The sequence below is a fragment of the Trichechus manatus genome, unplaced genomic scaffold (genome assembly GCF_000243295.1).
Source record: "Trichechus manatus latirostris isolate Lorelei unplaced genomic scaffold, TriManLat1.0 scaffold00097, whole genome shotgun sequence".
Lineage (NCBI taxonomy): Eukaryota > Metazoa > Chordata > Mammalia > Sirenia > Trichechidae > Trichechus > Trichechus manatus.
Genome location: NW_004444033.1, coordinates 1,891,535 through 1,913,493, shown reverse-complemented (window position 1 = coordinate 1,913,493; position 21,959 = coordinate 1,891,535). Strand labels below are relative to the sequence as shown.

Below are 21,959 nucleotides of genomic sequence, written 5' to 3'. Positions count from 1 at the left end.
TTCCTTCCCTGTTGAACATGAAAGCCTTGAAAGTCTGTTTTGTCTCCTGTTTTCTGCCTTTCTCAGCTCTCCCATCCCTGTGTGGGGCTCAGGGCTGCCTTACTTACATACTATGGGAAGCTATTTACCCATTTGTGCTTCTCATGCAGCTGTCAGACACTCAAACTGTCTGTTAGCCAAACTGGCTCTTTACCAACCACCTTTTCCAAGCTTCTGTCTCTAAAACACAATGTTTTTGACTAGACTAAGCATATCAAGCTTTAACACTTTTAAAGCATGGTTTTTGCCACCACACAATTCGAGTCAATAAACATCTTAGCACTTTCTCTGTGTGAGGCCTTCTGCTGGGTGATGCTGGGTTGTATAAAGATAAACAAGGTGCTGTGCTTTTCTTTTCAATTTGAACTCCAGTAGAAGCTTGGGAGGCAGGTGTGGGTCAGTGGGTTGTTCTGTTCTCTTTCTTTTAGGACCATAATGAGCACTGTCCCAACCAGTAAGGTCCCTGGCTGGCACAAATGGTTTGTGCTCAACTACTAACCTAAAGGTTAGTGGTTCAAACACACCCAGCGGCACAATGGAAGAAAGGCTTGGAGATCTGCTCCCCTAAATATTACATTCAAGAAAACCCTTTGGAGCAGTTCTACTCTGTAACACATGGGGTCGCCATGAGTTGGAACTGACTTGACGGCAACAGGTTTGAGTTTTTTTTGGTCCTAATCAGTTAGTCAGGGCAGGTTATTTGCAAGTCTGCCTGTAATGGGAAGAGTCCTCTTGGCAACTGCCTCTAAAAGCAAGACAAGACTATTTACATAAGCTAGACTCCACAAATTCTGCCAGTATACAAGCTCTGCACATCACTGTTAGCCCCTTCTCCTTCCCCACCCCAAACCAAAAAGGCAGGTGGTGGATTTATCTCATGGGCAATGAGGCAAATGCCCTTATTTGTCATCCCCTGCTGCCAGAAGAAGGGGCCCTTGTGGCACAGTGGTTAAGCCCTTGGCTGCTAACTGAAAGTTCAGAGATTTGAACCCACCAGCCACTCTGCTGGAGAAATGTGGTGGTCTGCTTCCGTAAAGATTACAGCCTTGGAAACCCTGTGGGGCAGTTCTGCTCTGTCCTATAGGGTCCCTATGAGTCGGAATTGGCTTGATGGCAATGGTTTTGATTTTGGCCCCTAGAAAAGTTTAAAAATCCAACTAAAGCAATACATGGATGCATTTATCAAGTAAATATATTCCTGTATTTATACCAAGTTTTATATACTGTTCTTAATTAACTTCTTTTTTAAAAACTACTAGTGCAGCTGCCTTTTTGGCAGTGTGGTTCATTTAGCTAAGTCATTGTGGGGAATATCTAAATTAATGGACTTAAGGCTAACTCTGATAATGCCACATTTTGTTGTGAAAAACAATATTGATTGCACATAATATAACATATTAGGGGTCCACAATCTATAGCTGGGCAACCTATAGGTTGAGTTTAATGCCTTGTTTGGTGAAACCCTAAAAGTTGGCTGCCACCATCCTATCTCCCATCTCTATTTTACCAGGAACTTGACTGTGGGCAGCATTTCCTAGCCTAGCAATCTTGGGGAAAATAGCATAAGCTCTCCTCACAATGGGGAGGGACTCTACATTAGGCGTGGCTGTCTAGGGTGGCAGCAGGGGGGAATGTACCCATAATGCTGAGAGTGAAATGAAATTCAAGATACAAAAAGGAAGCATCTCGCTGGGGAGAGTGTTTGTAAGTGAGACATTGATGGGCACCTGAAGAATATCTAAAATTCCAGAATTTCCTATCAAGAAATCAGTGTGTAGCTCTAGAGAGAGTTTGATTGTATTGGTGGATTCAAACCTGTGCCAGGGATGAAGGTACCAAGGTGTCCAAGAGGAGAAGGCACCAATAGAAGACAGAGCTCGTGTGCCATTTAAAAGCGAGAAGGAGAGGATATAGAAGGCAGTTAGTGTATATGCAACACTGTTGGAGAGAGGCCCGTTCATTGGATGGAATCTTATGGCCTCATGGGCGTATCTCAAAAGCATCTTCTCGTTTCAAATGATGGTGAAGTGTTGAGAGTGATGGCGAGTATGAGCCAGTTCCCGGGTGTCTAATAAAATTAAGTTGCTGGATGTGCAAAGCTGAGGATCATCACACAACGGGGCAAGTGAGGACATCCCAGAAGCTGTGTCCTCAGAGGAGAGGTGATACTGCACCTCATCCCCTTCCAACACATACATCTGTGACCCTCTGCTGTCCTTGTCCTTTGCCTAAATTGCACAATTTCCTGCTCAGATGTGATGCATGAATGAAAACTGGAAACGTGAGAAAAAAAAAAGAGGACTTCATGGAATTAAATTTTTGTGAATGGCAAAAAAACTGAGTTTTATATTGAAGTCCTCAAAACCTCCCCTTACCCCTTTCATGGTGTCTGCACTCTGGATTATACTTAATCAGAATACTATTTTATTTCTACCTTCTGTTATTGAAAGAGTCCAATATGATTGGAATATCAGATTAATTCAGTATACTATTATATCGCCATCTGGGCTTATTAGTAACAACTATTCCCATTTCCAAGTCCTTTTAAACCAAACACATTACAGTAATTTGTATGTGACGCATTCCAGCCTGACAAAAACTTCTATAATTCTGAAAACATGAGTTAAAGCATACCACTCTCGTTACCTAAGGGTTTATTAATGTCACAGCTCTATCAGAAGAAAATGTTTCTTTTCAAGGACAAAAATTTGTCACAGAAACTCCAAACTGTTTAAGAGCCAGTGACTCATACTCAACAGGGTGTTCTGTCTCATTAGAGGAGCACAGCCTTAAATGCATAAAAAAAAATCTAAATAAAGACTTGATTGCACTCAAGAGTATCCTCAGTGCTGGGCCTTCCCTTGTGTCCCTGATCTGGTGGGTTGTGCCCTCCTTGTGCCTTCTGAGAGCCTGAGTAGCTCATAAAGCTTGAATGAAAGACCCTCTCGTACTGTTTCTACTAAAACCTCTCTTTGCTGGGTCAGTTTTAGTTTCCTTGTTGTTCTTAGCTGCCGTCGAGTTGGCTCCAACTCAAGACAACCTAACGTACAGTAAAACAAAACACTGCCCGGCCCTGCGCCATCTCCATCACGTTTGATAGATATGAATCCACTGTTGTGGCTATTGTGTCAAACCATCTCACCTTGGGAAAACCAGGACATCCAGCCTATGAAGTCATAGACAAAATAAGGTCACGGGATCCATAGTTTCGCTCTCCTGAGAGAGTTAGTGGAAGCTTCTAAGGTAACAACAACCCTTGACTCACTCTGAAAGTGGGCATCTTCTCAAACATCAAGCTTGTGCCTGTCAGAAGCATCCTGAACAATGTCTCTGGGGTTGCACTGTCGGGACATCAAACTTTTTCTATGCTTACTCTTCTGCCTTCCTTGCAGGCCTGGACCATCACTTCGTCCCTCCTCTGCCTGTGCTCAGACTGATCCAGAGGCGTTGGACTTCTGCCCTGGAGGCCTTTGTGTGGCCGCCCCTCTTCAGCCGTTGAGCTCTTTCTTCCCCAGTAGGTCCTTCCAGTCCCTAGAAGTTTTATCTCCTGCAAAGGTCAGCTTGGTGGCCTGGAATGGAGTAATATTTGTTGCTGTCTTCTGGACAGAGGAAGGCTGCCTTCCTCCAGCTGTGTTGGTGATGAATGACTGACTTCTCTCTCTTCTCAATTGCCCTTCACCTTCCTGCCCTCCTCTAGGAGCTGTCTCTGTAACACACTACTTTTTGAAGCCAGAGCGGGGGTACGGGGGGGAAGTAGGATGGTTTATATGCAAGCAATAGGTGGGCTAGCTTCACTCCCCCTGGTCCCCTGCCAAAATAAAAGAAGGGAACTGGAACAGCATCTGACCTTATCTTGCCCTTCCTCAAGAACTGCCTAAAAATAATGTTTAAGATTTCTCATGTAAGCTGGAAAAGCACCTAGAGCTACCCTAAATTGCATTTTTACCTCTCTATGAACATTCTTTGTGTTTCTTTTTTTTTAATTTTACAATTTATTTTATTATTATTTGTTGTTGAGAACATACACAGCAGGACATACACCAGTTCCACAATTCCTACCTATACAAATCAGTGACACTGATTACATTCTTCAAGTTGTGCAACCATTCTCACCCTCCTTTTCCGCGTTGCTCCTCGTCCATTAACATAAATGTCCCAGGGTAGCGCTATATTTTCATTCATACATTCACCATCTTGCTGAATTAATAATAATTTATTAGGTACCTACTCTTTGCACTGAGCTGACTCTGATGTTACAGAAGAAATATATGAGGGCTCAGCATTCATTTGCTGGGTAAGACAGGCAAGGAACACACATAAACCCTTATAAAACAGTGCAAGGAAGCATATGATTTGTGTTGAGAACAAATGATTAGGATATAAATGCTGAAGTGTTTCCGAGAAGGAGAAATCAATATAATCTGGAGTGGCTGAAAAGAAAAATCCACAAAGCGAGACCTTGGAGAACCTTAAAAGCTGGGCTCAGGGGATTGCGCTTTATCCTATAGATAGTGGGGAGCTTTGGGGAAATATGTTAGTACTCTTAACTCTTGTTGGAAGAGGTGAACACACCAAGATTCTCTGTGGCTCTGGAGGAAATGGCTTAGTAAAGTGTGAATGAAGAGCCTGTGCAGACATGGAGAGGTTTGAGGAACCCTTAAATGCGAGTGTGACGGGAATGAGAAGGGAAAATGCCAGAAGAACTACGACTAGAGGGCTGGTTGGTATTATGGATTGAATTGTGTCCCCCCAAAATATGTATTGTAAATCCTACTATGCATACCTGTGTACCTGTGGTTATAATCCTCTTTGGGAATAGGATTTTCTTTGTCATGCTAATGAGGCGGTATTAGGGTAGGGTATGTCTTAAATCAGTCTCTTTTGAGATATAAAAGAGCAGATTAAGCAAGCAGCATGGAAGTAGAGACGGGGGAAGACAGATACCATGCCACATGAAGATCACCAAGGAGCCACCTAGCAGAAGCTGAAAAGAATAAGGACGTTCCCCCAGAGCCGGCAGAGAGAGAAAGCCTTCCTGAATTCAGACACCTATCTTCCCAGACTGTGAGAAAATAATGTCAGTTAAAGCCACCCACTTGTGGTATTTCTGTTATAGCAGCACTAGATAACTAAGATAATTGGGAAGAAATAGATTATACAGGGTGATGTTTGGGTGAATGAGGTATTGAGCCTGTGAGCCTGCGCAGGGAGGAATAGACACATTGGACAGAAAGGGGGAAGACAGAAAGCCCTGGAAACAAAGTCTAAGCCTCACTGTGTCTCATGGGCAGAGTGGCAGCACGGAAGACAGCTTGAGTAAGAACTGAGCAATCATGGGGAATGGAGAGAAATTGGTCAGACTTTTTTTGAGAGGATCAGTTCCACGGGCACTGATGAGTGACATTTTTGTTTTCAAAATCACCAATGTCAGTGCATTCTGCTAATGGCAAAACCGAACACGTGAGCACAGACAGTAAAGGTCTGAAAGGATGGAAAAATATTTCTATTTTTACATTCTTGGTTTCAGTTGGAGGTCTGATATTTAATTTGGAATATCATGAATAGGGAGGCCTTGGGGTGCAACAGTTCAGCGTTCGGCTGCTCACCAAAAGGTCAGCAGTTCAAATCCACCAGCCGCTCCTCAGAAACACTATGGGGCAGTTCTAGTCTGTCCTATAGGGTCACTATGAGTTGGAATGGACTAAACGGCAGTGGGTTTGTTTTTGGTTTTGGTATCATGAGTAGAGAAGAGACCAATTTGAGTTATTTCTGTAAAGAAATGTATAAAAAATCAACCACAAATCTCAACTGTATTTTTTAATCTATTAATTTTATTTATACTCAGAGACAACACTCTCTTTTGAGTTATAAGTTTTCCCACTATCTCTAAACTGACCCCGACAAATAAGAGGAATAGGAATATGTTTGAATTGCCAGGCAGAGTTGCTTCCACGGAGCTTTTCATCTGGTCCAACTAATGAAGACCCTGCCAGGAGCTAATGAAGGAGGCTTGTTGTATGTGATGCAGAGAGCATAACTCTAAATGGTCTTAAATTAATATCTGTTCACCTTCATGCTTGACTTTGAGCCTAATGACATCAACGCGCAAAGAAGGCAGGATGAGGTGGTCTTAAATCATTATCTGAAAACCAAGGCTGTAGAAAAAAAGTCCAGTTTTAAGCTCATTAAGGGATACTGCTGAATACTCCAGGATATCAAATTAACCATTAAAAACGGTTGAAAGTTGAGTTGAAAACTAGGACACTTTTTCAAATCTTTTGAGACGCAGTTTTTGAAGTGAATAAAACTCCAGGCTTTTTAGATTTTTTTTTTTTTCTCTCTCAACCATGATGAAGAGAACATGAAAGGATGTTTGCTTAAACTACTTACATCAAGTCTAAGAAGTTCGTTCGGGAGCGAACTTTGGCAGTGATGTTATTTTCTGTAGGACGGTATGGGTGACACAGAGCTGGAGACTCATAGAAAACACCGCCCCACAGACCCTGCGGGGTGAGCTAAACAACCTGGAGGGTCGCTATGAGCTGGAATCAGCTTGACAGCAATGGGTTTATGGTGCGTCATTTAATGTTAGACACGTAGGATGAAATGAACTGTTCCAGAATCTTCCTTAGGTGGAAGTATAATGTTACTGAAAAGGAGAAAAATTCCTTGTCTTGTAATCATTTCCTAGGGTGGCCATAACAAAGTACCACATACTGGATGGTTTATAAGAACAGAAATTTATTGTTTCAGAGTTCTCAAGGCCAGTAGTCCAAATTCAGGGTGTCAATAGGGCATCTTTTCTTGTCTCTCCCAGCTTCTGGTAGCTCCAGATATCCTTGGCTTATAGCTGCAGCATAACTCCTTGGTCTCATGGCTGACTTTCCTCTGTCTCTCTGTGTCTCTTCTTCCTCTTATATAGGACACCGCTCAGACTGGATTAGGACCCACCCTATTCTGATATGACCTCATGTCAACTGGTAACATCTTCAAAGACACTATATCCAAACAAGGTCATGTTCACATCTACTGGGGGTAGAATTTCAACATAAATTTTTTGGGAAACAATTCACTCCACAACACCTCTCTTATACACCTTGATGATTAAAGAGTGTGGCCTTTGACGTCAGAAGAACATGGATTCAAGTCTTTTATCAGCAAGCTCCTTCACAGAGGTTATAGTAACTTGAGGAGTCCCTGGGTGATGCAGACAGTTAAGCACTTGACTACTGACTGAAATGTTGGTGGTTCGAATCTACGCAGAAGTACCTTGGAAGAAAGTCCTGGTGATCTGCTTCCGAAAAGTCACAGCCTTGAAAACCCTATGGAGTACAATTCTACTCTGCAACACATGGGATTGCTATGAGTTGGAATCGACTCGATGGCAACTTTTTTTTTTTCCAACAGTATCTTGAAAAGTCTTTACATGGACAAAGTATGGGAAGAATTATTGCCTGTATTGGCCTTTATACATTATTACTGTGGAACAGTAATGGTAGGGAACTCTCTGCCATCTTTCATTTGATGCTTGTGTTGGTGATACAAGTGAAAGTCAACTTTAGAGGTCCATAAGTATAGTATTCCCCCTTCTGTAGGGTCACCATGAGTCAGAATTGACTTAGTGGCAACTGGTTTGTTTCTTTCTTTTTAATTCCCTCTTCTACCTGGAAATCATGATTTCCCTTAGAGGACAATCAAATACAGTGAGAAGCTCAGAATGAGGCTTGTTGTACATAATGATGCTTGCACAGAACAAACTTGCTTGTAGGACAGACACACATGTACGTAAGTAGGTGAATTGATTGTCCAAGTGCATTTTAGAACTTCTCAAGGCTGTCTCTGCCAAAAATCTATTTATTCTGATAAATGGTATTTTTGAAAGACATTTAGATTTGAAGACAAAGAAAATGCAAAAGACAAAGAAAATGAGCTGAATTAGTTCCCAACATGCAGTTACTGAGATTGCTTATAAATGGAGATAATGAACAATTTTTCAAATTCAAGAGTGACTATTTGTTCGCATGCAGATAGGAAATTGGTAGGGATAAAGGAAAGGAAAAGAACTAACATTTATTGAACATCTACTAGTGTCAGACATGGCATTCAACATTTATTATCTTACATAAATCTCACAAAATCTCTGCAAAGTATGTGTTCTCTTTCCCATTTTCCAAGAGTCAAGTTTGTCTCAGAGGTTGCAAAAGGAGTCAAGATCATACATTGAATAAGTGGATTAAGTGGGTGCTCTTAATCATTCACTGTATTGCCACTCCATTTGTAAAGGAATGCTGTCTCCTTTAATAAAACAAATCAGTATATTGGGTACTGATAATGTTTAGTACTAAGAGAGGAACCTTCTGGTGGGAACAGGTGATGGTTGACAGTTCTACTTCCCCCTTAGGTCTCACATCTGCTCACCCCAACTGTACACCTACCAACCTGGCCGCAGGTCACACTCTCAGGTCACTTTTTTTTACAATGATAATAATAATAATAGTAGTAGTAGTAAAAAGATACAAGGGGGGGTTTCTTAATATTGGTTATCATAGATACAGCTGTGTATAGTGGCTGCCTGTGGAGAGAAGGGTAAGGAACTTTTGTTGTTTCCCAACAAAAAGTGCTTTAGCGTAACCGAGACTCAAACTGAGTACAAGATCATGTTTGTAATAACACATGAAGACGTTTCCCTCACAAAAGCAGGGAAGCCCAGTACATCTGATGAGATCCCTATCTTTTTATGCCACTGTTACAGTGGGAACTGTTCTCTAGGCACACGTGTTCAAGTATAAATCGATGCACCTGGTTTAAATGAAAGCAAGAGAACAGCTGGCCAAATCAGGCCAACAAGGGAACATGAAAGAAAGATAGGCCAGGAGGATGAGGTCTTCCAGATACCTTATTCCCATATTTCTCCTTGCTCTGTGTATTTTGGACATGGGAAGGACATGAATTTTTGGGAGCCAAAGAATGGAGTGTAATGGATTGAATTGTGTCCCCCAAAAAAGATATGTTGAAGTCCCAACCCCTGTACCTGTGCACGTGACCCTGTTTGGGGTTTTCTTTTGCTGCATTAGTGAGGTCATACCAGAGTAGGGTAGGTCCTAAACTGAATACCATCTGAGTGATGTCTTAAAAAAATGGGAGACAGACAGGGAGAGTCATAGGGGGAAGAGACCTTGTGAGGATCCATCTACAAGGCAGTGAACACCCACCAGCGACCTGGGCTACTGACAAGGAAGGACCCTCCCCTAGAGCTGATGCCCTGATTTGCATTTTAGCCTCCACAACTGTGAGATAATAAATTTCTATTCTTTAAAACCACCCACTTACAGTATTTTTGTTATGGCAGCACTGGGAAACTAAGACATTTGGTCATGTTGCCATCTGTCTTAGTCACCTAGTGCTGCTATAACAGGAATACCACAAGTGGATGACTTTAACAAAGACAAATTTATTCTCTCACAGTATAGGTGGCTAGAAGTCCAAATTCAGAGTGCCAGTTCCAGGGGAAGGCTTTCTCTGTCGGTTCTAGGGGAAGGTCCTTGTCATCAATCTTCCACAGTCGAGGAGCTTGTCAGCACAGGGACCCCAGGTCCAAATGATGCGCTATTCTCCTGGTTGTTGTTTCTTGGTGGTATGAGGTCCCCATGTCTCTCTGCTCACTTCTCTATTTTATATTTCAAAAGAGATTAAGACACAACCTAATCTTGTAGATTGAGTCCTGCCTCATTCACATAACTGCCGCTATTCCCATCTCATTAACATAATAGAGGTAGGATTTACAACACGTGAGAAAATCAACATCAGATTAGAAAATGGTGGACAATCGCACAATGCTGGGAATCATGCACTAGCCAAGTTGACACACATTTTTTGGGGGACCCAATTCAATCCATGACACCATCTGTACCCCAACTGCAGACTGAGCCTGTCCGCTGTTCTAGGACCACTCTTATCCTCAGTGGGGGTCAGTAGAAAGCTGGTATAGCATTATAGTCTCTAATACTGCTAACGGAGGAGCAAGTCCTCCTCCACATGCACCCCAGTTCAACCTGAATCTAGGGTACCCAACCCAGTTTGTCCCAGTTTTAGCACTGAAAGTCCCATGTCCTGGGAGAAACCTCACAGTCCCAGGCAGACCAGTTGCCCTGTGAGCCCCTATGTTGACAATGTGCTTGGAACTCCCTTCATGCTAGGCCTGGAACTCTGATTGTCTCTTGATGAGTTTGAAACCTCAGACTAAATTGCTGAAATACTCTTTGGTTATTGCTGAGTGTGTTAATAGGTTGAATTTAGCACACTGCCTGCAAGTTCCCCTACAGAATGGAATTTTAATTATCAGACCACCACATCTTTTGAGCACGAATCCTAAATGACTAAAACTTCAGTTCATAAAAGAGTTCTGTTAATAGCAGGTATTTTGGAAAGTTATCCTTGACTCGAGGCCCTGGTGGCACAGTGGTTAAGAGCTCAGCTGCTAACCAAAAGGCCGGCGTTTCGAATCCACCAGCTGCTCCTTGGAAACCCTATGGGGCAGTTCTACTCTGTCCTATAGGGTGGCTATGAGTCAGAATCAACTTAATGATAATGGGTTTTTGGATTTTTATCTTTGACTCTTACGAAGGGACCCAAAAAACGCAAATACCCTCTGTCGGCAAGTCGATTCCACTCATAGCGACCCCATAGGGTTCCCAAGGCTGTAAATCTTTATGGAAGCAGACTGCCACATCCTTCGCCTGTGGAGTTAGTCGCTGGTGGTTTCGAACCACCAACCTTGCAGTTAGCAGTTGCGCACTTTAACCACTGCACCACCAGGGCTCCCTTCTTGTTATACTAAACTCAAGGCTGCCCGTGTTAGGGTAAGTGTTCTATTTAGTGGGAGAACATTTCATTCTGTTGTTTGTTTTCACTGGTCTGAAAGGAACAGTCAGGTACAGTTACCTGAATATGTGCAATTATAAACCATTTCTCCCCTTGTTGGTCTCTGTAAAACACAAGCCACCCTTGCTGGAGCTTTATCTGAAAGCATGTTTTATGTGGTCCTTGGGGTGTTGTTAGCTGTAAGTTAAAAAAAAAAAAGGATAGTAATAGAGATAGAAATAAAGATTATTATAACAAAATGATTTATCTAACTAGTAAGGAAGAGACTTACCACGTTTCTCTAAATTGGATCGAGTTTACTTTTGCTATAAAAGAAGTGTCAGTTTTACCTAATGACATTTTTAATTGCTCGCATCTAATGCAGGATAATATTCTTTAAAACAAAGGGGAGACATTTAAGCAGAATGAGGAACTCTCTGGGACAGATTGTGGAACTAAAGCATTGCTTTCATCCATCATAGGCAGTCTTGGTTAAAAAAGAGAGAGAGAGAAATGTAATAAAGAATATTCCAGAGAGTTTCTCAAATCAAGCTAATATTGAATGAGCGAAATGAACTTTTGCAAAATTAGCTTACAGTGAAGAGAGTCTCCTTTAAGAATTTTAGTGCAGTGGTTAAGAGCTATGGATGCTAACCAAAAAGTCAGCAGTTTGAGTCCACCAGCCACTCCTTGGAAACCCTATGGGGCAGTTCTACTCTTCCCTATAGGGTTGCTGTGAGTTGGAATCCACTCAACAGGAACGGATTTGTTTGGCTTTTTTTTGGATGCTAGCTTATGGTGCTCCTGTAACAGGGGTTCTAGTGAGTAACCTTGGCCACCAGAGGGGGGGTGGCTAACAAGGACTGAGAGGGAAGCAGGGCCATTGGGTGGAAGGATTGTTGGGCTGTGTGCTAAGGACAGAACCTGCTTCTGAAGAGCCCGTATATTTTATGATCTCACGCACATGAAATATCTAGACTAGACAAGGGTATAGAGGCCAAAGTTTATTAGTGGTTACCAGGGGTGCATGTAAACTGGTTTGAATTGGTTCAGTCATGGCCGACAAAGCGAAACTGGAATAGACCCAAATTTTAAAAATTTGGGTGAAGTGGAATGATAACCACTTGGGAAAGTGGTAAAAATTATGCATCGAAGCCCTGGAATGGGAGACTTGGAAGAGGCATAGTGAGCCCTTTCAGGAGCCTGATGCATGAGATTGGATTTTTGGCAGGACTGTAGAGAGTGACACACATTCAAAGCTGCATAGTTGGCCGCCATCTTTGAGTGGGGCACCACTGTTTCCCTCTCTGCTGGTCAAGAGATTTGGCTGCTATGCAAGGTGTACACTACCCTGGTTTTCTAACAGGGGGATTAAGTTTCTAGCAGGGCTTTGACCTGTGATTTTTCCCATTCTGGTTATCGTTCCACTTTACCTACATTTAAAAGATTTCAGGTCCGTTTGGGTTTTGCTTCGTTGGCCATGACTGAACTGGGAAGAACCGGTTTAAAGCTCTGGCTGAAACATAGCAATGATTGTGAGGATGGTGCAGGACTTGTCAACATTTCGTTCTGTTATACATAGAGTTGCTATGAGTTGGAACTGACTAGATGGCAATTAACAACAATAGCTCCTAGAAGTTGTGCTACGTGCTTTACCTATGTGACCTCATTTAATTCAATGATCTCGAAAAGGAACATGATTTCAGTTGTATAAATTAATCCAATAGCTCATCTGTTCTTGAACAATGAATACTAACATCTTTAGAGTGCCTCTGTGAGCTGGGCACCATTATTTTAAAACTAACCCAACTTACTGTGTTTTCCTGCCTTTTCTAGGTGTTTAGGAACCAATTGAGTTGTCAGCTTGACTGGTAATCTCTGGCTTTGGGTCCCTTCTAGTGGAATACTCAGCCCCAATTCCCTCTCCCTCTCCCCACACCCTTCCTCCCACTGCTAATACTTTACATTACATTGCAGTTCTGCTGTATTCCTTGGACTCGGCTATACCCTCTGGGGTATTTGCTGCCGGTTCTCGGGTGTTCTTACTGTCCTTTATTAATGCTGTCCTGGATCCCACCTGGTCACTGTCAGAGACCCAAGGCTACAGATGCTGAGGTTGGGAGAGTGTTTTCCCCCTAGAACAGCAATGGTCTTTTGCTGTAAGGATGTACTTACTTTTTCACAATAGGCAGAAAGGGCTCCAGACTGTGACAAACTGAAGAAAGAACCCGAAACTGAAGATGGAATTGGTGAACCTCAATTTTTGCAGCAACTTCTTGCCCCTCTGCTTCTGGGATTTCCCAAGCTCCCTGCAGGGGGGAGGCAAATCCCAGGGAGTTTAGACAATAAAGTCTGCAAGTGGGAGGAAGCAGGTGGCTAAGCTGAGGTGTACAGAAGCAGGAAGGCCCATCAAATCTGGGGCAATGAGTACAACAAAAAAGCTACACCAGGAGAAGAGTTTGGGCTCCTTTTTAGAAGACAAGAATTATGAGAGGATAGTGGTGTTATAGAAAGATTCAGAAGGAATTGGAAGAAGCTAGAATCAGAATTGCCACGATATTGCAAATATGGTTAGGGTTAGGCTGGAGGCAAGAGTAAGGGGATAGGGAGATTGAGATTCCCAACCTGAGACATTTCAGTGGAATAAAAGATGGGACTTGTGGATATATTAGATATAAGGCATATTGGAGGACAAAAACACAAATACAACTCCAAAAACAGAGATGGGAACAATGTGGTGCTAGCAACAGTAATGAGATGTCAGGTGCTTGTGGTGATGGAGACAGTGGGGGAAGAATTAATGGGATTAATTCGAACAACTGAAATTTGTGGTATATATTGTTAATAATCATGTTCCTTTTCAAGATCATTGAGTTAAATGAGGTCACACATGTAAAGCACCTAGCACAATTTCGAGGAGCTGTTGTTGTTAGGTGCCATCGAGTTGGTTCTGACTCATAGTGACCCTATGTTTAACATGAAACATTGCTGAGTCCTGTACCATCCTCACAATTGTTGCTATGTTTGAGCCCGTTGTTGCTAGCAGGTTCTTAATAAATGGGAGTGCTTTTACTCTTCCTTTTCTCTAAATTCAACCATTTAAAGAAATTCATTCACAGGGTAAAGTTTAAAGTCTATCTGTGGAATCTTTTCTTCTAATTCATGGGAGTCTGAAAAGTACACAAGAAGTAAACCAAAAGACATGGATATAGAGAGAATGAGTGCAAGTGTTCTTTATCCCTGTCTTAGGTGTACAATGCAGGTATAGGATATGGAGGCTACATGTGAACACTTGCAGCCCCTCCTCCCAGAACCCCCCCTCACAATATGACAGAGATATGTTTGCACAAATGGGCCCTATTCAAGAAAGCCAGTATAGGTAGTCCCTGACTTATGACCGGGTTCCATTTCAACGTAAGTCTGTTCTGACATAAGTTGAATAGCTCTCTCTCTGTCTCTTTTTTTAGTTTGCATTAATATTGCCTTTTATTATCAGTATCTGTATAAATCCAATCTTTGAACATCTGGGAGTGAACATCTGAGAATGATAACATCAGCAAATTAGACACTGCAACATTGTATGTAGTACATATTACCAATAATAAGATGTACCCCCCCCAAAAAAAAGACATTTGTAAGTGTGGTTCATCATAACTCGAATACGCCATCAGTTGGGAACTAGCTGTATATGGAACTGTGAACTTGTAAAACAGGCAAATTATAGACAGTTATTCTACTAAAAAAGGTTCTTTGCGCTGAAAGATATAATTTGCAATAAAAGTCAAATTAAAAAAACTTTGTCACATACATCTGTTGCATAAACTGCATTCTGAGTGAAAAGTACATTAATATCCTTCTGAAATAAACCTGCAAACCCTAGCACTTTCTGATGATGCTATTCTTGTTTTCTTTCTGGATTTGGGATTTTTAAAAAAGATGTACTTAAAATTCTTAAGGAAACAAAGTCTTAAGAGGTTCACTAACTCCTTACGTACTGTTGTACATCCTTGGCTTTCCATCTTCAGCAGATCTTTTCCCTATACTCATAATATTCTGTTTTATAAAATGTACCGCTTATCCAAATAAGTTTTCCATTATATCTTGTTTCTTGTAATATCCTGTTCATGGTAAAATTTTATATGGTTTAGATTTGGGAAAGTATGCTTTGAAATTTTCTCCTCTCTGTTTCTTTCTCCCAATTATTATTTATTGCATGTCTTTGGGGAACTAGATGCCAATACTCTGTTTCTTATCATCTTACAAAATAGATGTGTTCATGAATTTTGACATAGCTTAAAAACCGCATAGTAAAGATTTCATCAAGTTTTAATTAAATACTTGCTCACGTGACTTCCAGAAGGATACCGATTCGTGTGTATATCTAGTTTAGGAATGACATTTTAGAAACTTGTTTGAAAACTTGCCTCTCAAGATGATGTAATTTCTCAGAAAGATGAAGGCAAATCTTTTGGGAATGAAATCCTCTAGAGTCTTTTTTTTTTAAATAATATTTTATTATGTTTTAGGTGAAAGTTTATGCAGCAAATTAGGTTCCCCTTTAACAATTTTTATACAAATTATTCTGTGCCATTGGTTACAATTTTTCCAATGTGTTGGCATTCCCATTATTTCCATTCTGTTTGTTTTGTTTCCATTAATCTAGCTTCCTTTCCGTCCTTGCCTTCTCGTCTTTGCTTTTGGGTAACTGTTGACCGTTTGGTCTCATATAGTTAATTGTCTAAGGGAACAAATTACTCATGGGTGATATTGTTTATTTTATAAGCGAATCTATTATTTGGCTGAAAGATGACCTGCAGAAATAGCTTCAATTCCAAGTTCAAAGGGTATCTTAGAGTGATAGTCTAGAGCCTCTGTTGATCCAGTCTGGCCTTTTTTAGGAATTTGAGTTTTGTTCTACATTTTCTTCCCGTTCAGTCTGGGACCTTCTATTGTATCCCTGGTCAGAATGATCGGTAGTGATAGCTGGGCACTATCTAGTTCTTCTGGCCTCAGGTTTGAAGAGGTTGTGGTTCCAGTGGGCTTTTAGTCTCATGGACTAGTTTCTTCTTTGAGCCTTTGATTTCCTTTATTATCTTTTGCTCCATACAAGTAGAGACCACTAGGTGTATCTTAGATGGCCACTCGCAAGCTTTCAAGACCCCAGACGCTACTCACCAAACTTGGGTGTAGAACATTATCTTTGTGAACTATGTTATGTCAATTGACTAAGCTATCCCCCGAGATTATGGTCCCAAGCCTTTTGACCCAGTAATCCAATTCTGTGAGTTATTTGGATATGTCTAGGAAGCCTCCATAACTGTGCTCCCTATGTGGTTTGTTATATACGTGGATATATATGCAGCACACACACATGTGTGTATACATATGTCTACAGATACACCTATACATGCATGTGCATTTACTCGCATATGCCTTCCTATACACACATATGAACATTCATATCGAACTACATAACCACACACTTATTTTTTGGTTGTTTTTACTGTTGTTGCAAAATTGTATATGTTCTAGCATTTACCAAAATTGTCCCTTTTTCTTGTGTACTTCTTAATGTCTTTATTTACCTTGGTCAGGTTTTGCTGACTTCACTCATATTTGGGATTGCTTTTCCTATCACCAAAAGCAACAAGTGTCTACTGTCTAAAAAGTGTTTCCCCCTTCCTCTCTCTCTCATCCCTGGTAACCATCAAAGATCTTTGCTTTCCATGTGTATATCTGTTCTTTTTATAACAGTGGGACTATACAATATTTGTCTTTTTGTGATTGACTTATTTCGCTCAGCATAATGTTCTCCAGATTCATCCATGTAATAATGTGTTTCGAGGACTTCTTGTTATTCTTCATAGTTGCTTAGTATTCCATTGTATGTAAGTACAATGATTTCTTTATCCATTCATCTGTTGATAGGCACTGAGATTGTTTCCACGTTTTTGCTATTGTTAATAATGCTGCAGTGAAAATAGGTGTGCATGTGTCTATTCGTGTCACTGCTGTTATGTCTCTAGGATATATACCCAGGAGTGAGGGTGCTGGATCATAAGGTATTTCTATTTCTAGCTTTTTGAGGAAGCACCATACTATTTTCCATAGTGGTTGTACCATTTTACAATCCCACCAGCAATGTATAACAGTTTCAATCCCCTACAACCTTGCCAGCATTTGTTGTTTTCTGTTTTTTTGATCATTGCCGTTTTTGCAGGGGTGAGATCCCCTGAAGTTTTTATTCTCTTGTCATGTCTAGTTTTTAAAATTCTCTTGAGGATTATGGTAGCAGTAGAAACTATCTACTAGTGGCCTTCATGTGGGACCAAGTATCAGAATATATAACCACTTAACATGGACTTGGCTACGGTGTTTCTCCAAAGTATATTAAAAAACAAATATTCTTTCAATGTCTATTTTAAAGAGGTAACTCATCAGCAGGGATTTTTCTAAGCTATCTTTATGTACCCACCAGAAAAGAAGTTACCTAGATCTTTGTGGCTAGTCAGATGCTTTAAGAAAGCACAAGTGGCTTTGATTTCCAATGTTTATTTGGTTATGAAGAGGGAGACAACAGATTTAGCCTCGTGGGTAGAAGACTCTCCACTGCATTGAAGGATTGTATTTAAGAGTAATCTAGTCTGTTTGTAATTGTGATTGTAATTACGGTATTGTAATTGTAATTATGGTAATGTGAGTGTATGAGTTGGTGAACCTCAAAACAGCATTTTCACGCACAGATTATTTTGAGAAAACACCTTTTAGGGACAAATTTAGTCTAATACTTTGGGCTCTCCCACACCTCCAGCTTTTGGCATTTGAGTCTGGAATATTTTTCCCTCTGACTATTCATTTTTCAAGATCCAAACAAACGTTACTTCCCTTAGGGGATCCTCTGGGCAACTCCAAGTATTCCTTTTCTTTTCTGAGTCTCCAGAACACTCTGTTTTGCCTTCATTAGAGCCCTATCAGATTATTTTGAAGTCTACGTACGGCTCACCTGTCTCCCTTGCTGCTCTGAGCTCCTTTGTGCCTAGAACAGTGCCTGACACGTGGCAAGTGGGCCGAGTTAATGAAAGAGAGGTCACACACTTGACATTATGCACAAATCATGTTATATTTAATGATCTGGTAACTGCATCTTTCTGGAAGTGTTCCTAAGTAAATTCAGATAATGTTCAGATAAACTTGTCACCCAATGCCCCAGGTTTATAACGACTGCTCACAGGCTATCTCTGCTTGCTACCAAGACCGTGATGGCAAAAGCACACCTATTATAGCTTTCAACACCACTTTCAACCTCATAGCCCTGGTGGTGCAGTGGTTAAGAACTTGGCTGCTAACCAGAAGATCAGCAGTTCGAATCCACCAGCCTCTCCTTGAAAACCCTATGGGCAGTTCTACTCTGCCCTATAGGATGTCTGTGAGTAATTGGCTTGACAGCAATGGGTTTTGTTGGTTGAGTTCAACCTCATATAAATGTCTCCAGTCAGAATAACTGACTGCATCTTCCTCCTGCCCTCCCGATACTTGCTATTTCAGAATGTCATAGAGGAGGAACTGGGGGGAGGAGGAATTGGAAGAAGGTGGATGATGACGGCAAGAAATGAGGAACAGAACGATTATGTTTCTTTTTTCACCAATCCAAACACTGTCCTATCTTATGCCCTGAAAAAAAGGAGACTAAAATTTGTAAACAGTTATTTTTTAAATGGGATTCGGGTGGTGTTAGCTATGGCATATAAAGGGGGCAGTGGTGGTTCAATGGTAGAATTCTCGCCTTCCACGCAGGAGACCTGGGTTTGATTCCCAGGCAATTCACCTCAGAGTGGTCACTTACCACCGGTCTGTCAGTGGAGGCTTACGTGTTTCTATGATACTGAACAGGTTTCATCGGAGCTTCCAGACTAATGCAGATTAGGAAAAGTCCTGGCGATCTACTTCTGAACAATCAGCCAGTGAAAACCCAATGGATCACAGTGGTCCAATCCTGTTGTGCATGGGGTCATCCTGAGTCAGGGGTAGACTTGACGGCAGCCAACAACAATTACAGAGCGAGTAACAACGCGTGAAAACCAGCCCCATGAACAGTTCCTTGTAATTTTCAAATACCCTGAATTTGAGGTCCAGCAAGTTCTAGGAGACCAGGAAATGAATGATTTGTCAAGTTTGCTGATCTCTCCTACAAACCAGGAGTGTGGACAAGAGCAAGGAAACACTTTCAGTCTCTCCGGCCCGTCCTAGGGCCAGGGTGAGGGCGTGCTGATGAATTTAATTTGATGATATTATGCCATGACATTGTGTCAGTATGCGATGATGTGTTGTGATGGCGCAGCGTCATCACGTGGTGACGCAACATCATGACGTAAGACATCACAACGCCACGTAAAGACGGGACTCCAGGAGGGAGTTAAAAGTGAGCGACAAAGCTACAATCATTTGACTAAATGCTTGAGATTTAAGGTAGTGAGGTAGCTGGACTGTGAATTACAGATTAGGAAATGTTTCTTCACGTGAATCATAGCTTTTACTTTATTATTTGCTTACTTACCCAGAACACACCCAGGGGCGCTTTGGAATGAAGGCCTGCAGATCTCCTTCCGAAAGGTCACAGACTTGAAAACCCTATGGAGCAGTTCTACTCTGCACACATGAGGTTGCCATGAGTCAGAATCGACTCAACAGCAACTGGTTTTTATATTTTCTTTTAGAAATTGTAACCACTGTTCCTGTAAGGCAGGTTGGGAAATGAGAATATAATTTCATTTAATCAACTGCTCCTATCAGAGGTTGTCCCTATATTAGTTTTGTCTGTGGAATATGAGCTGGTGCTAAATTTAAATATAATTTCAGAATAAAACCTAAAAAATATAATCTGCTCTTAATTTGCATATTTGTTAAAGATTATTTAGTACCTCATATAGCTCCAGGTAAAATGATTTATAATGGAAATTACATTGTAACTAATATTTTTCATAGGCATACATATTATAATAATAATCTTGCACTGAGATTCTAATAATATGAAGATGTTAAAAAGGAGAAATGATTTGCAAAATATGGTTTACTCTTGTGTGTGTATTAGAGAGAGGGAGAGAGACAGAGAGCGAGAGAGAAATTCCAGGTGTCTTGTATCTATTTTGAGGAGACCTGGTGGCACAGTGGTTAAGCACTTGGCTGCTAACTGAAAAGTTGGCAGTTTGAAACCACCAGCCACTTGGTGGGAGAAAGATGTGGCAGTCTGCTCCTGTAAAGATTTACAGCATTGGTAACCCTATGGGGCAGTTCTACTCTGTCCTGTACGGTTGCTATGAGTCGAAATTGACTCGAGGACAATGGGTTTGGTTTGGTGTATCTATTTTGTATCTCAATTCTACTATCTTTAAAATGAGATCAATGCATTTTTTTTCCTGATTTTTATAAGGACGTTTTATGGGCAAATTACGCACTAATGTCAATGTCCTTTATGCTCTTTGGAACACATGTTGTTACAGAAATTTGTTGTTGTTAAGTTAGTTCCAGTTGATAGCAACCTTATGTATAATAGAACGAAACGTTGTCCAGTTCTGCATCATCTTCACGATCATTACTGTTTTAGCCCATTGTTGCACCACTGTGTCAATCTATCTGTTGACAGTCTTAGTATAAATTAAGGGTAGTTCATATAAATTTAGGGTACTATTAAAAACCTTCTCCAGAGCTACACAGACTGCTTATGAACTTGAAATCAAATGGAGAAAAATTATTTAAATTAAAACTAAGATAGCTTTCATCTTTGATACTTCATCTTGACTCCCTCCTGTCCTTATTCTTTCATTTCTAGATTTATTTGTTCAGAAATGAATTAGCTACTGAAGTAGAGAAGACAGTGATAATCACAAGGTTTTATGTGTAATATTTAAAGTTTTGGTAACTCTGTCCTGTATATGTGGATGTAAAAGTGTCTATTTTTTACTGGTGAAAGGGACTTTACAACCCAGATCAAGCCGCATATAGTTTGAGCAGAGGTTCAAAATTTTCTCATTCGTGTGTAGCTTTGGCAGTTCACCATCCAGCGAATACTGAAAAAGTCTCAAGTGCTACTGGAGTTCTTCACTGCTTCTCATTTTCCATGGTGAAGTGAGGAGATTGCTTTGTTGTCTTAAAATTCACATTTGTTTCATCACTCCTTCTGCAGCTCCAGTAAAAATGTACCAAAATTTAGTGCCTTCTGAAAGCGATACATGACTTTTTGATGGCGCTTGAAATGGTGGCTGATTACTTTTGAATACTTGAGCTGTACTGGTTGGCAGCTCACATCTGCAGCCCAGAAAAACAATTAGCAAATTTGTGAATAATCTCTGGTTTACACATTAAACAAGTAGAGTAATTCTTTATAGCTTTATCCAGCAGGCTGGGTCCTGATTACAGGATATGGCTGCTCATTAATAAATGGAGCTATTTTTAGATTTTGCCAGTATGTGTGCATTTTACTTGCGTGTCTTTTGTATCTCAGTCGCCGTTATACACAAGTCATCAGAACCACCCATGTAATCTTTTAGGAGTCCTGTGGCAGGGCCCAGTTTTCAAAAATTGTTACAAATTTCAAGATGGTAACAGTGGAACATTGAACCAAGCATGGAACCCTTCTGAGTGCAGGGCCCTTCTAGATGCAAGGCCCTGTGTGACAGCACAGGTCACACACCCATGTGGCCCTGCCACGTCAGGTACTTGGCAGCATTGGGTCCTGTGTGCTGACTCACAGTTTCTATAACTTATGGGCAGGTTAAATAATAAAGATGTTTACCTGTGTTTTATTGACTATGCAAAGGCATTTGGCTGTGTGGATCATAACAAATTATGGATAACATTGTAAAGAATGGGAATTCCAGAACACTTAATTGTGCTCATGAGGAACCCGTACTTAGACCGAGAGGCAATCGTTCCAACAGAACAAGGGGATATTGCGTGGTTTAAAGTCAGGAAAGGTGTGTATCAGGTTTGTATCCTTTCACCATACTTACTCAATCTGTATGCTGAGCAGATAATCTGAGAAGCTAGAGTATATAAAGAAGAAT

At 41.0% G+C, this 21,959-nt stretch overlaps 1 protein-coding gene across 1 annotated transcript in view; it reads left to right on the top strand.

The window, feature by feature from the left end:
• The window catches only part of GRM8 (glutamate metabotropic receptor 8), an 813,379-nt gene that overhangs the window by 233,478 nt on the left and 557,942 nt on the right, over positions 1-21,959 (top strand). The window lies entirely within an intron of this gene.